The sequence below is a fragment of the Octodon degus genome, unplaced genomic scaffold (genome assembly GCF_000260255.1).
Source record: "Octodon degus isolate 3935 unplaced genomic scaffold, OctDeg1.0 scaffold00053, whole genome shotgun sequence".
NCBI classification, from domain to species: domain Eukaryota; kingdom Metazoa; phylum Chordata; class Mammalia; order Rodentia; family Octodontidae; genus Octodon; species Octodon degus.
This window is the reverse complement of record NW_004524629.1, coordinates 7,964,161-7,979,660: the sequence shown is the minus strand read 5'-3', so window position 1 is coordinate 7,979,660 and position 15,500 is coordinate 7,964,161. Positions and strand designations below refer to the sequence as shown.

General features: G+C 35.9%; 1 protein-coding gene across 1 annotated transcript in view; it reads left to right on the top strand.

Moving 5' to 3' along the window:
* The first annotated feature begins 2,158 nt into the window (after positions 1-2,158).
* Positions 2,159-15,500, top strand: part of Zbtb20 (zinc finger and BTB domain containing 20) — a 1,008,106-nt gene continuing 994,764 nt past the window's right edge. The window contains exon 1 of the mRNA XM_023717586.1: positions 2,159-2,209. The gene's annotated coding sequence lies outside the window, so the exon portion shown is untranslated. The remainder of the gene's footprint in view (positions 2,210-15,500) is intronic.

The following is a 15,500-nucleotide window of genomic DNA, read 5'->3' as shown; positions in this document are numbered from 1 at the left end:
TGTCTTTATTAGAACTGGAACTCCTTGAGAGTCAGATCTAACATTTGAATTCAGTACAGTGTGTAAGTTTGGTGTGTTCCAAATATTCCCAACTTTGTAAGAGTTAGGCAGTCTTTCTTCAATGTTGTTACGCTGTATATGCTACATACATAGAGAGCATAGTAATTTATTGCTTTATCTCTCTGAACTAAGACACAGAACTCTCTGGAGAAAAATAGTTGTTTTTTTTTTTCAGTTTGTAAGTAACTATTGATTTTAAATGCCCAATATATACATCTTTAGTACGAAGAATATAATAATGAATGAATGAGTAACAGTAGAATGGACAGAGGCAGGCTGACTTGTTTGAAAACAGGCTACACGACTTGGTGTAGTGCTGTGGATAAAGCAATTCAAAGTGTAAGTGTTCTCATTTATCATTTAAGAAGATTACCTTCAGCTGGCCTCTTCAGAAGCCATGGAACTTCACCAGAATTTGTGAAGTTCATAAGAGTAACAGTTTTTGGTGGTTTTTTTTTTTTTTTGGCCGAACCGGGGATTGAACTCCGGCACTTGCGCTTGCCAGGGAAGCGCTTATTCCACTGAGTCATCTCCCTGGCTCAAGATTAACAGTTCTTTATAAAATCTTTCTCTAAGCAATCACCACTTTTGCTTTCACTATTTTTACATGAATATTTTTGATAAACTTTTGTGATGAATCACTAAACTTCCTAAAAAGCACAATTTATTTCCACATAAATTATTTTTCTTTGTGTAGAAGAGAATTATTTTCTTTCATCTTAGTCCTCTTAAGTAATTCTTTTTAGGAATCTATCCTGGGCTTACGCCTGGCCTGGAGCCTCATTCTTCCCCGCGAACGCCTGAATAGTGGACCGATATTTTAAGAATTTGGCTCTGGGGAGTGCTATGCTGAGTGACAAATGGATGAGGATGAAGGTTTTATTGAAGCAGCTGAACCGCATTTAATTTTCCATGTTGCTTTATCTGTTCCTTCTCGCTCACAAGATATTTAATCTTGACTTAGGCTGGATCGCGGGTACTTCAGGCGTTTAGTAATAAGTAACAAAATCTGCTTTTTCCGATAGGCTAATAAATCCTCCAGTGTTTTGCACAGTATTTTTCTACACCTTGCGAACGAACAAATCCCAAATCCTCCTGTGAGCCCTTGGCACTGCCCTGGCAGCCTCCAAAGTGCCAGTCCATTACCCGCAGGCGCCGAGTCAACCCTGGACAGCACTCCGCATAGCCACCGCCGCCACCCGAGAACCCCGCGCCGTTTCCTTTCCAGAGCCCAGGTTCCACTCCCAGCGGGTGCCTCAGCCCAGAGCTACAGCAACGCCCCCGCTCCTCTCCGGCTCCCCCCCCCGCGTCTAGTCAAGCCAGACAGTGGGAAACCGCCGCCTCCGCTGGGGCATCCCAGCTGCATAGGCCCAAAGCTGTCCAGACACCTGCCTCTCACTGGCCACCGCCGCTGCCCCTCACCCCGCAGCCCCCTTAGCAATTGGCCCCCATACGCCGCGCGTCAGCCTCGGGCCTCTCCTCGAGTCCCGCCTCCATCCCCGGGTCATTTAAGTTTATCACAAATAAATAAATAAAGGAGGAAATAGAAATGCGTAGAAAGTAAAAGCAGTCCGGCGGCGGTAGGGGCGTGGAGAAAAGAGGGGAGGAGCGGAGGAGTAAACAACCGAACGTGATCGTCTTTGTGTCGACCAATCAAAGATCAGTCTAGTCCGGTCTGATGGGATCTCGCAACCAATAGTTTTCCAGTTCTCTGGTCACTGAACAACGAGATCAGACTGACCTCTTCAGAGTGGGCGAAGGTGCGTAGAGGGAGGGAAAGTTGGAGAGTTGTAGACCAATCGCCTGTTTGCAATACTGTGAGCGAAGTTTCGTCGCTCCAACGGATGTTTGAGATAGCGGATTGGGTCTCTTCTAGCCCAATCACACTCAGTAGAGATGAAGGAAGGAGTAGTTGGGGGCGGGGACAGAGAAGGAGGAGGAAGATTGCATTTTGTTTATGGGCGGCAACCTCACGAGGGGCGTCCCGTTCTTATTGGTTCACTGAAGCGAAGAGTGGCAGGAAAGCAACCCAATAGTGGGAAAATCTAGAGGTTCGCGGCGTGAGGCGCCCAATGTGGGCCTTCTGCCGAAGAAGTAGGGGCGGGGGAAGTTTAGGAGTTGAGGAAAGAAGATTAAAGAGCATGAGGAGGTAAAGCCAAAAACTCGAATTTGTTGTGGGGCGGGAAGGAGGGGTGTGTACCTGCCGAGGAGACCAGGCGTCTGCTAGGCGCTCGGAGTTGGGGGCGGCGGGACAGGAAGGAGGGGAGCGGGGTGGAGCCGGGGCGAGTTACGGAGCGGCGAGCCCGCGGGCCACGGCCAGCGCCCCGCCCCGCGCGCCCCCTCCCCCTGACGCCCCTCCTCGCGCCGGGCTTACTGGCCTAGCCACCACCGAGGGTGGGCGCGCGGTTGCGCGGGAGGGTCCCGGCGCGGGCCGCGGAGCGGGGGCCGTCCCGCAGCTGGAAGTGTGTCTTCTGCCCTCTGTTTACTCTCTGCGCCGGAATCTGTGACTTCCAAGAAGAGGAGCGAGGGGTTCAGCAGGGGCTCGGGAGCGGCCGGCGGCGCCCGCTCGTCTTGCGCCTCTTTCCTCCTCGCCGTCCGCGCGCGCCCGGGCCCTCGAGGTCTTTGGCGGTCTTCAGAGAATGGGGCAGGGGGTGTCCGGGACCCGGAGCTGCCGGACCCCGCCGCTTGGCCTCTGATTGGAGAGGAGCGGCCTTGCGGGGAAGACCCACCTTTCCTTCTTTTCCTTCTTTGAGCCACTCTGGAAACGTGAAAAAATGTCAGCGCGTTTTGTATCTCTGACAAAACGGTTGGGCGGTGTTTGAAAGTTTAAATGCGGTCCTTTAGATTGTGTGCTTTTCTGGTCCCTCAGCCCCCGAAGCCGCTACCCTTTCTGAGGATGCTAAAGAGGCAGGAGGCAGGGATTTTCTAAAAGTTGTATTGATAAACACACTTGCGCAAACATATGCTAGGCACGCACATAAACTATAAACATTAGCGAAAAACACAATATGGCGTACGGCAACACTACCTAGTGCGGTAATCCGCTGATCTCTTAACTCCGAAGTGAGTCAAATGAGGTCACTAGCAGGATGACAGCCCTCCAGTAAAAATTTGAGTGAAACAGGAAGTAATTTAGGAGACTGTAGGTGAAGTACTACCCTCAGAATTAGCACTGGCCCAAACTAAGTTGATCGAGTTGCCTTTGTAGATATGTTGAAATTTTCTTCACATTTTTTTACCTTTAAAAGTAATCAAAATATTACGGGAATTTTCCCAATCCATGGCCATGTTTGCATTTCATAAAATTATTAGAGGCTATTCATTCCTATGATTTCAAGTGAACTATATTCTGAAGTTAGTTTTGTAACTTGTTGCTATTGAAAGTTTTAAAACGTGTTACCGTTTTGTAGACAAATTCAGTAGCACAACAGTCACCATTTACCTAAAATTATAAATGGTTTATTTTTATTTTTGTTTCTGCTCCTATTCTAAAGGATCCCCTTTTATTGTAGGCATAGTTGCTCTTCAACCCTGTCTGTGTAAATTTGAACAGTCAAGGATTAGCTATGTATAGGTATAGCTGAGTTTCTAGGGAAAACGTACCAGTTTTCAGGATGTATCACAGTTATGTACAGATAATGCATGCCTTTTATTGTATCTTTTTGTGTGTGTGTGTGTGGTATCCGGGATAGAACTCAGGACCCTGAGCTTGCCAGGCAAGCACTTATTCTACTGCGCTATCTCCTGGGCCCCTTTTTATTATATCTTAACTCTTCTCCCAAGAGAGGTTTTGCAGTTGCCCTTAAAGAATTGCTGCTGTTATTTACTGTTACTTGCCCAAGTTTTAATTCCCAAGATTGTTGTTTGCTATTGAACTCAATCTTGAAGGGTTTCAGGCTTGAAAATGCAAGGTGCTGAAGTAAACCAGTAAGGAGAATTCCCTGCTTAGTGATTTAGGCAGTTGAGCATTTTTGGTTTTGTGATTTTCAGATCTTACAAAACAGAATACAAGTCTTTGAAGTAAGATCAGGTGACAAAATTTTGCAGTCTACCAGGCTCCAAACTAGGACAACTTTGCATGGTGAGATTCTAATTTCAACAGGCTAAACAAAGACCTTTAGGACTAAAAAAATTTTAAATTTTATTTATTTTTAGGAACAAGTTACTGTGCCAGTATTTTGACACTACTGTACTAAGAAAATGGAAGTATAGATCCATATGTACATTGACTACTGAAAGACTGTGTAGCATTAAATAGACTAATTCAAGAAAGACTTAATTTGATGTTTGTAATGGGGGAGGGGGTTATTTAGAACTACAGTACTAGATATGATACTAGTTTTCTATGTAATAAGGCCAGAAAGCTTTTGAGACACACAAATATTCCTTTTATGTCAATTTAATAAGAATTTTACTACTTCAGGAGGAAAATCTAAAGACAAAGCCATTTTAAATGAATTAGTTTGTCTCATTAGTGAAAGTCTTTAGACTTTCTGGACAATAGGATTTCCTAGAAAAAAGGCAAGACTGAATAATTAGGTCATTTTAGAAGAGTAATAAAAGTACAACTAAATTCCTTTAGAAGATCTATAATTTAAGATGAATTTCAAATTATTCCAAGTATCTTCAAAATCAGTGGTAAGGAGAGATTTTTAAAAATATTTGGCATATAGAAGGGGAGCCTAATGGAATTTGGTTTACTCCCTGAAGTAATCATATTTTATATAATGGATAGTTAAATAATTAAATTGTTCAGACACTGTTCTACTAATGTACTTGGTATATTACAGTAGACAAGAGATAAAATTGCCAGCCTTTGTGGAGCTTACATTATAATGTCACTGATAGTTTTTTTACTCCATATTGCTGGGAGAGATTTTTTAAAGAGTGAAACTTTAAAATCTATCTGTTTTCAGAAGAGCTTATTGGAAGTTTGAGGAAGAAGAATGTGTTTACCAGTTGCCAATGATAGGAAATGAACTTAATTTTTTTATTTGTACTTTTTTGTTGCTGTCATACACAGTTTTCTTATTTTTAAATAATTTTTTAAAAATTTTTCCCATACTTTTATTGATAAACAATATTTTAAATAATTTTGAGAAAAGATTTATATCTTTTTCAAAGTTTTAAGCCTGTCTTTGAAATAAAGTGTTTATATTAAAAAAAATCTTGTCTTCAGAATTTTACTGTAACAATCCTGTATGGTATGGTCTTGTTTGCAAAGTGAGGTAAAACTAATACTAGAATATCTGTTCATTTTTCATTAGATTTTTTTTTAGTAGTATGCTTCAAAATCAGTAATCTTATTTTTTTTCTGTTGTGGTTTTATCAAGAGAAAATGGAAGTTGTAATTAATTTATAGGTGACATTGAAGAGATAGAAAAAGGCCTACAAAAATGCTTTGTTATTTAAACCTTTTTTAAAATCTCCAAAAGCATTTGATTGGCACTTCTGATTTAATAGACCATTTGTAATGCAAGAGGAACATTACTGAAGGTTTTAACATTATTTTAATCATTTTGTCTGTAGGTGGAAAAATCTTAGGTTCTAACAGAGGGAAATTTGCTGTTTAGTTTAATGAGTATATGATTTAACTCTGACTTTGTGGCTTCCAGTAGTAGGTGTCTTACCTTTCCAAAATCTGGGTTATACTTTTGAAATAACAAATTCTGGTTTTCATTATTTTCCTCTGTCCCTGTGAGTTTTACATTGCTAGCCAAATACAAGTTTGGTCCTTAAGTAGGGTAGCTTTTTTTAATACACATTTTTTCTTTCTAGCATCCTCCATCTTCCACTATTAGTACCTGCATACTGGCATCAGATTGCTATGTGACTATGTAGCACAAGTAGTCTTTTCAGAAAAGGTACATATTACTGCATTTAAGAGTACTTCGTAATTGCCTCTGGCTGTTTGTGTACAGATTAGTCAGTATATCAAAGTTGTGAATAGAAAGATTTAGGAAGAAATAGATTTTACAACTAATGGAATATGTTGAGTTGTTTTTTTTTAATAGCAAAATGGTTAATAGAGGCAAAAGTGGTTAATAGAATGTTAAAAACTAAGAACTTTTTCTATTTCTAGTAATGATTATTGACTAACGTGTCTATATGTGTGTGAGCATATATTTATATATGAGCAGTTCTGAATCAAGATATTTCATTACTGGAAAAAAAAATCTCAATCCTGCCCTATGATCCTTGATGAAGAATGTATTCAAAGGCCCATGTGCTCTTCATGTACTTTTTCAGTTACTAGAACTTTTCTGTGAAAAACATAGAATGACAAGATAATTAAATCCTTGTAAATTTCATAATACTTTGGACTAAAATGTTATTTTGAAAGTTTTTTAAAAGCGTGCTGACCTAACAGTCCATAAAATAAATGAAATCTGAAGTGAGAAGTTCATAGAACCTGAATGCGCATAGGATAATTGATAATTTCAAAAAGTGGTATTCATAGTTCAAAAGAAATCTTGACATTTGTCAAGTTTTTATAGTAATAAAATCAGGATGACTTATTCTATTAATACTTCTATTTGTAAAGTAAGTCTAAGTATGTGTATGGAGCATTTTAAGTCAAAATTTGGGGTGTTATTGGCTAGGCCTAGTCATTTCTTTGCCAGAGATATGAGGCTGTGTGAGGGCTAACCATCTGTCAAGTGATAGAGACAAAGAAAGGTTTTAATATACTAGTCTAAAATGTCTGCAAACTTGTTTTGAATTGTATTATTGTTTTGTTTTGGCCTTCATACTGTGTTGAATATGCAAGTCAGTCACCCCACTTTGTTTTAAGAACAAACGATTCAAGGTCTAGATAAGGTTATTGTCACAGCTGATGGATCTAGAGACAAGATAAAATATGTTTTGATTTTGCTTTCATGTAATGATCAAAAACTCACAAGTAAGCTAGCCACCCACTAGCAATTATAGAAATGGTTTCAGACATGCATATTTTTACTTATCCATTCTCAATTTTAGGTGTCTTAATTTTTTGCTTTATAGGTTCAGCCTTATACGTGAAACCCATTCCTGAGCTGTTTTTTTGGGGGCTGGGTGGGGGGAATAGCAACAGGAATCCAGATTGCCTGTTTTAGGTACAATATGGTGTGATGTGAAATTGAAACAGCAGATTGGTGAGAAACTTTCATTTCAAACAAATATAAACTAGTTTGTTTAGTGAAGTCATACACAAAACAGTAGGCTTTGTTGACAGGGCAAGTTTTGTTGTCGTTATTGTTGTGCTTGATTTTTTTATATTGTAAGGTCACTTTGGCTCTTTGAGCAAGCAGTGTATTTCCAAGGTATCAAATAAGCAAAAGAAGACCTAATATTGTTGATTATAATGATATACTTAGATATGGCAGGCCCAGATATTATTTATAACAGTGCTAATTATATCAATAAAAATAGCAATATTAATACTGAGTGTCAAAATCCATTCTTGACAGTATGAGGTAAATAGAGCTATAGTCAAACAAAGCAGCCAGCCTGTCTTTACTGTCAGCTCATGAATATGCACGTAGGGAAAATATGCACATGGTTTAGAGAGTTGGGTATTCTGATGTAATCTTTTCCACTTACTTTTGACTTTTTTTTAAGGGGTGTTTTTTCTTTTTTTTTATGTATTTAGTACAGGGTCTACAGGGTCTCACCACACAGATTGGACATAATGATCCTCTTATTTTCAGCCTCCCAAGGGCAGGGATTACAGTCCTGCACCACCATACTCAGTCTCAGTCACAGTCTAAACACACCCTTGGGGTGGGGCCAGCACAGCACACCAGGGATTGGGATTGAACCCAGTCCCTGAGCCTGCATAAGCAGGCACTTTAGTCCACTGAGCTATCTGGCCAGCCCAAGTAGTGTTCTTTCTGATTCAACACAAGATTTAAACAGTCTATAAATTGTTAGTTTTAGAAATCTTGTTACTATCTTTTCTGTCATTTGTATGTTACTAGAGGTTCACATTTTTATACTTTTATTTCATTATTTATGTTTGGTACTGGGGATCAAACTCGGGACCTTGCACTTGCCAGGCAGGTGCTTATGTTGCTGAGCTGTATCCCCTGACCCATCACATATTTATAATTGAATGTCTTCCTATCAGAAATTTGTTTTTATGTGTACTTTTATTTTCAGAATACAGATTATCACTGCACAAAGAAACTAAAAAAAACCTGTAACAGTTTACAAAACAAAAGCTACCACTGTCATATTATATATACTTCCCCACCCCCTAACCACCTCATGAATCTCAGATCTCCTTTGGACTTAAAAATATCCCCCTTTCCATGTTTTTTTTTTTTTAATTTATTTCATAATTTATTTATCTATCTGTATTTAGGGCAGGGTCTACAGGGTCTCACTATGTAGATTGGACTCATAGTGATTCTCCTGTTTTCAGCCTCCCAAATGCTGGGATTATAGGTGAGTGTCACCACACTCAGTCTCAATCTCCTTCTCATTGTGCCCCGTGGGCTGGGCCAACAAAGCATGGCCGAGGATAGAACCCTAGCCTCTGCTCTCTTCCTAAAGCAGTCTCTTTAGTCTGCTGAGCTATCAGGCTGGCCCTCTTTCCATGGTTTTAATTTAAGAAAAATTATAAATTTTCATAACTTCTAATCAGTTTTTGCAATATTCAGGGCCTTATAAACTTGTTTTCCTAAGAACATATAAGTAAAAGTCATTAAATCCAAAGATTTTAAATTTTGGACACTGTAAATTTTCAAATTAAATTTAATTATTTTACTTTATTGCACATTTTCAGAAATCTTGGATGTAGAGTTTAGTGGAGGTTGTTCTAGATTTATTGTTCTCATTAACTAGTTGTATGATGTTAGACATGTTATAATCTGCATAGATCTCTAGCATAATTTCTTTAATCCCTTCATGTTTACATTAGCATTTGAATCTTTTTACTTTATTTTGTTTTGTTTTCTAGTTTCAGGTAGTGTTAACCTTCCTGATATTTAGGTCATCAGGAAATAGTATATGTAAAATATTTTAGTCTTTAGTCCTTGCTATCTCATTTCAGTGAAACTTGATTTCTAACAACCATAGCAGAATAACTGTAGACACATAATACTAAGTATTTGGGATCCCTTATAATTGGTAAGAGTAGTGAATTTATTAGTTTGTATAATTTTTTTTACCAATTAAGGAAATTGATACTTTAGATTGCATCCAGTGTAAAATTGTGCAGGTAGGCAAGGCAGGTAGTAACAGGGGGAGTTTTCTAATTTTGTGTTATATATAGATAAAAAGATACCTTTCTTCAAAGATGAAAGATGAATTTGCTTTTTGTACCTCTTGTCAGTAAGTAGAAAATAGATACTCTGAGTAACCAAGAACCATCTCTATACAAATCTTAGGATTTTTGTAATTTTTAACTGAAACATTTAATGTTTGATCCTTCCTATCCAGGGTTAGAATCACATAGGAATGATTTATGGCAGGCAGTGAAGTTTGACATTTCATTTCAGTTTTAGCGGGAAGAAGTAGAAAAATAACATGCATTTTATCATTGTACTAAGTAATAATATTGTTTGAACCAGACATTGTTTATATTTATAATTTTTCTTAGTTCCACAATTCTATGAGACTGGTAGGTTCATTATCTTAAAGACAAGGAAAGGCATAGAAAGTTTAATAATTACCTTGTTTAAAATTATATAGCTAGTATGTAACAGATGGGATTCAAATTTAAAAGAATCGGTGTTATGGGGCTGAGGAGATGGCTCAGTAGGATAAGTGCTTGACTGGCAAACGCAAGGATCTGAGTTCAATCCCCAGTTCCGCTAAAATAAATAAATAAATAAATAAATAAATAAATAAATAAATAAATAAATTCGTGTTAGAAAAATTGCAGATATTGTCATATATACACAGAAACAACTGCATAAAACTTGTAGACATAACATATATTTGTCAACTTCAAAATTTTCATTTAAAATTTCAATTTCTTTTAATTGATTCATATTTCTTTTGCTAGAATGAATGATTATGAGACTCAAATCTCAAACACTACCTGCTGATAAGTGGAAACAGCAATCTAGAAATTTTTACAGTTCTAAACTCTCCCTTTCCCTTACTAACCTACCATTTCCATGTGTTTTTGATACCATGCTCAACTATTTTACTAAGTGTCTGGTTAATTTGAAGTTGCTAGAAAAATTTTAGCTTAACTATTGGATACAACAAGTGGTATGAATGTTTTAATGCCTGCAAATAATGGTAAAGATATTCTAAATGTGCTTAAGAAAAACTTGTTCTATAGTGTTTATTGAAACCTAGGACATGTGTTGAGGAATTACTTTTAAAGACATTCCTACCAAAAAGACTAGCAGAAGTTTTAGTGGGAAGAAGTAGAAAAATTACATGTATTTTATCATTGTACTAAGTAATAATATTGTTTGAACCAAACATTGTTTATAATTTTTCTTCTTAGTTCCACAATTCTATGAGACTGGTATATTAATTATCTTAAATACAAGCAAAGGCATAGAAAGTATAATTATCTTGTTTAAAGTTATATAGCTAGTATGTAATGGATAGGATTCAAATTTAAGTCCATATCTAGAAAACCTAAGGTATTCATCACCACCCAATCAGGCCTCTTTTCTGGGGCCAGTTTTACTCAGTGCTTGTAGATTAATATTGGTAACTTTATTTTAAGAAAGGTAAGAGTAGATTTAAGGAAAGTTTTAGAGGCAAGCATAAAGTGAGATAAAGTTGTAAATGGAGGAATGGTTGCTATGATAATCTGATTTTAAAATTCAACTCTAGGATTATAAATGTTAAGTGGAAATTTTTCTAAAGTTTTTATAGCTGGTGCCTTATTTGGTTCCATGGATAATAGTGGAGTTAGGTAGTGTGTTAAAGCAGATTGTAGAAATCATGAGTAGGAGCATGTCAAAAGCAGGATTAAATACCTAGGAAGGTAGAGGCCAGAAAGAGAAAGCTGAATCACACCAGATTGAAAAACCAAGAACTAGAAATCATAAATATAAAATAAGGATAATGGGGGCTAGGGAGATAGCTTGGCTATCTAAGCACCTGTCTGGCAAGCATAAGGACCTGGGTTCAATGCCATGCCAACCCCGGAACCCTGGATGTGATGCAAGCCTGTAATCCCAGCATTAGGGAGGCTGAGACAGAGGATCAGTGAGTCTGAGCAGTGTAGCATGACCTTGTACCAAATAAATAAAAGATTTTAAAAAATTAAAAAATAAGAATATTGTACAACAGAATATTCAAAATGTGGCAGATCTTGAGTTTTGAAAGCTCATGTTTTTAATTTCCACTCTTAGAAAACTAAAGCTGACTTAAATATGGGCTACCTATAGTTTTCAGCACAAAGACTGGTAAACTTTTGATATAAAAGCTTTGTTGCCTAGAAGTAGGTAGTGAATTTAATCATATTATCAGCAAATATTAATTTAGCTTAATCTACATGGAAACCATTTACTGTATGTTGCATGCCACCCAGTTTTGAACTATTTGTAAGAGCATTTATAACTTAATGGTTAGAGTCATTTTCACATATATAGGAAAAGAATTTGTGAGAATTTGATTGTCATAAGGAATGAAATTATACTTTATTTTAGTTCATTATGTAATTTGTAATTTGATCTTTCTTTTGCTCATGTTAATGAAGTTTTAAACTAGGCTTTACCAACTTTAACATGGGATATAGATTTTTATTATGGAATTTTAAGTTTTCCTTGATTTACCACTATAATGAAAGGTTAAATTTTATTTAACAGTATGAATGTATTTCGTAGGGTCACCTCAGATAAAATCAGTGTACTTGAGCTTGAGTCATGTGTAGGCTAGCTAGTATGAGACAGTGAAAAGATATAACTTTTAAAGTAAATTTTAACTTCAAATAATTTAATTACCTCAGAACAAGTATTTATAAAGCCTTCAGAAGTTTTTAAGAAATTATTTTTATTGTTGAGTTATATTACCTGAGTAGTGCTATATATTATCAGAGTACTGCTATAGCACATCATTACTTACTGACTTGACTTATCTTTATGATGGTGTATCTGATAATTTATTGAGACTTTTCCTTTTAGTGATATGGGACATACACTGCTATAGTAATTTTATATGCTTCAAACAGTTATATCACTGAAAAAAAAGTATAGTTAGAAAAATTAGAAAAGTTGCCAACATTGAGTTCATGCATGGCAGCTTTTCCTTTTTAGATTGTTAGTGATACTATTTTTGTTCTTGTTCTGTGACATCCTATGGTACCTAGTAATCTTATCAGTTGTATTGTTTTCATTTTAACACCATTCATATATATTATTATAAAATAATAAATTTGTTATAAAATAAATGTTTAAGAGCCAAAAATAAGTTGTGGTCTTTTTTTGTACTTTGGGTTATGTGTATGTCTCCTATCAATTATTTTTGTTACACATAAATGGGTGGGTCTGGTGTAAAATGAATTTGATTTAATTTTCTTTTTTCTGTGTAATTTTACACTTTGAGGTTCGTTGCTTAGGAAAGATAACATTTAGGGTTGAATTGTACTGAACTGCACTTTTAAGGACAGATGCCATACTTTATTCATTTTAATAGCTTTAGTGCTGCTATAGTACTTAGTACCCAAGAGAGATCCAATAAATATTTGTTGATCAGGGTTTTTTATATCTGTCTCAAGAATATTAGTTTTAATTTTTGCTCATCAGTCTTTTACTTTTAACTCACATTGAAATTGGGTATCACGAAAATTGTATTATCTGGGGCTGGGGAGATGGCTTAGTGGAATAAGCACTTCCTGGCAAGCGCAAGGGCCTGAGTTCAATCCCTGGTTCCACAAAAAAAAAAAAAAAAAATTGTATTATCTGTTATATTTCCTGTAATTTTCCAAAATCCAAATATCTTTGCATACACTCATGATCTTTTATACTTTTAGATTATTAGTGAAATTCTATTATAGCAGAAATTCTAATAAAAATTATATTTACTATGATTCGGAAAGAAATATATCAGATATCGCCCATCAGTGGTAAGGCAAATCTAATACAATCAGTTCAGGATATTGTGTTGAATAGAGTACACAAAATTGCATTACCTACTGATTCAAGAATGAAACCCAGATTTCATATCCTATATGATTCCTATCTGGGTAGGAGAACAAACAAACCACAAGACTTTTTGCAATACATAGATTACAGTTGAGATATTGAACATTTTTTGTAAGCTTGTAATTCTTTAAAAATTATGTTTTGAAACTTGATATAACTAAAAAATAAAATTTCAGTTAATTTTATTTATCTCAGTATTTGAACACTTTACAATTAATTATATTGTATCCATATCTCTTCTAGAAAGCAAACATAAAGTAATGGGACCGTAAACAGTATGGAAAGTACCACGAGCCACAGTATGACACATATTTAATTCCTATATAATAGCTGACAACCTTTTCATATTAATGATTTGATAGTACATATTGGGAAATTTACCTGATTGGCCAAAATCATAATTTGTTGTTTTACTAACTAGAGCTACAGCAAGTTGATTTGAAATTGTTTTCAAAATAGAAGGTAATTATGTCTTGGAGTAATTAAAGCTTGGGATTGCATTTAAGTTTACAGTGATCAATAGCTATAATATGTTGTGAGATCCATATGTAAGTGTACAAAAAACATGCTGTCATCTTTATATGTTGTATTCGGGATTATGCTTTTTAAGGAATCTATGGATTCTTAAAAATAATTAAAGTTTAAAACCACATCAGAACTAAATACTACATCTCACCTTCAGGTGCTTTTTAAAATGGAACATTTAAATACTCATCATTTGCAATCTGAGCTAACTGCCTTTCAGAATGAAATGGTGATGAGGTATGTGAATGATTGCTGCTACACTTTGAGCAGCAAAACAATAATCTTAAACTTTTCTACCTTCAAGTAAGAAAGTAACTAAAAGAAAATTGCTGGGGTCCAGGTTGACTATCAGAAAGCAGTACTGAGAAGTTGGGCTTCAAAAATCTTTTCCTGTGGGAAAAGATCAGCATTTGCTGATTTTGAGTATCTAGGTCTCCCCGTAAGATAAAAGCCAGGGAAGCTGAATGGAGTCTTTTCTGTTCCTAAGGCTACAGAGAAATAAGTAGGACAACAGAGATCTTCCTCTGTGGGCTTTGGCAGGGAACCGATACTCTATCTTTGCTTTTCATCACCTGTGATACTTCTGCCAATGAGAAATCAACAAAAAACAGTTTACTTGTAGAAACCCAGTAACACATGAGAAAAATGAAGATCAGGCAGAAAAGTTAGTTATATATCTCAGACAACTAATTGTGGAAAAAATGGATGAAGCCTAAATTTAGAAAAGAATAAATTTCAAAATTAAAAATAAAATGGTACACTTCAAGAAATTTAAAGGAAAGAATTTTAGATATTTTGAAATATATTTCAGGTAAGAAATTCGGTGGAAGAATTGAAGAACATGGTTACTAGTGAAATATTGAGTAATGAGTTCAAAGATCAAATGCTTAAGCATGTAGAACAAAAATAAAACATGGTGAAAACTTTGAATAAAAACATGAGCTTATTTATTTTTGGGGTGTGTATGTGTGTGTGTGTGTGTTCCTGGGATTTGAACACAGGGTAGAGTATCCACACTGTGCTATATCTCTAGCCTTTTTATTGATTTTTGTTTTCAGAAGTGTCTTGCTATCTTGCTGTTGAGCTGTGCTCAAACTTGTGATCTTCCTGCCTTAGTCTTACAGAATGGAGGATACAGAATTCAAAGCACATGAAGAATAGGAATTACAGCAGGAGAAATTAGAACAGATGCAGAGTTATGATTTAACAATTACTAATAGAAAATTACTCAACAACTAAGAAAATGAGAGGGTTTTTTGATTTTGATTGGTTCTGATTGAAAGAAAAACATTTAGGCATACACTTATACAAGTTTTGAATTCTAAAAGTTACTTGAAACACCTAATATGCTCCTAAAATTCCTAAAAGGAAAAAAAAAAAGAATTATAGAATTTATATCTGCATATCTGTGACTGGAAACTAGAAGATAGTGGATTGACATCTATAGATAGCAAAAATAGAAAACAGAAAAGCCTGCTATAATCCAGTCTTAAAATCCAAAAAATACCATATGCTAGTCTAGGTAAAAGACATAAATTTAAGAACACTCAGGAATGCAATATATGATGATTATACATCGTCTGAGGAAATGTCTCAAAATAGAGAACAACAAATGAGTCAGAATAAAGACTTCAGTTAGAAATGTGAAAAGTGATAATGAACATGTATATATAATTCATTGAATGAAATTTATGTTTCATTTAATAAAGATAAGTAGCTCTTTTTTTTTCTTTTTGTAGAACTGGGGATTGAACTCAGGCCCTTGTGCTAGCCAGGCAAGCACTTATTCTACTGAGCTATCTCCCCGCCCCTAAT